Source organism: Bison bison, unplaced genomic scaffold (assembly GCF_000754665.1).
Source record: "Bison bison bison isolate TAMUID 2011002044 unplaced genomic scaffold, Bison_UMD1.0 scf7180017864469, whole genome shotgun sequence".
Taxonomy (NCBI): domain Eukaryota; kingdom Metazoa; phylum Chordata; class Mammalia; order Artiodactyla; family Bovidae; genus Bison; species Bison bison.
The window spans coordinates 8,487,530-8,488,403 of NW_011495030.1; positions in this window are offsets into that span (position 1 = coordinate 8,487,530).

Below are 874 nucleotides of genomic sequence, written 5' to 3' on the forward strand. Positions count from 1 at the left end.
CATTTATTGCATTATTCATTATATATTGACTTTTTTTTTAATTTCTTCTAGGTCCTTGTTAAACCTTTCTTGCATCTTCTCAATCCTTGTCTCCAGGCTATTTATCTGTGATTCCATTTTGATTTCAAGATTTTGGATCAATTTCACTATCATTATTCAGAATTCTTTATCAGGTAGATTCCCTATCTCTTCCTCTTTTGTTTGGTTTGGTGGGCATTTATCCTGTTCCTTTATCTGCTGGGTATTCCTCTGTCTCTTCATCTTGTTTAAATTGCTGATTTTGGGGTGTCCTTTCTGTATTCTGGCAGTTTGTGGAGTTCTCTTTATTGTGGCGTTTCCTCACTGTGTGGGGGTTTGTACAGGTGGCTTGTCAAGGTTTCCTAGTTAGGGAAGCTTGTGTTGGTGTTCTGGTGGGTGGAGCTGTATTTCTTCTCTCTGGAGTGCAATGAAGTGTCCAGTAATGAGTTATGAGATGTCTATGGTTTTGGGGTGACTTTGGGCAGCCTGTATCTTGAAGCTCAGGGCTGTGTTCCTTTGTTGCTGGAGAATTTGCTTGGTATGTCTTGCCCTGAAGAAATAAATGCAAAAGAAACAAAAGAGACCATAGCAAAAATCAACAAAGCCAAAAGCTGGTTCTTTGAAAGGATAAATAAAATTGACAAACCATTAGCCAGACTCATCAAGAAACAAAGGGAGAAAAATCAAATCAATAAAATTAGAAATGAAAATGGAGAGATCACAACAGACAACACAGAAATACAAAGGATCATAAGAGACTACTATCAACAATTATATGCCAATAAAATGGACAACGTGGAAGAAATGGACAAATTCTTAGAAAAGTACAACTTTCCAAAATTGGACCAGGAAGAAA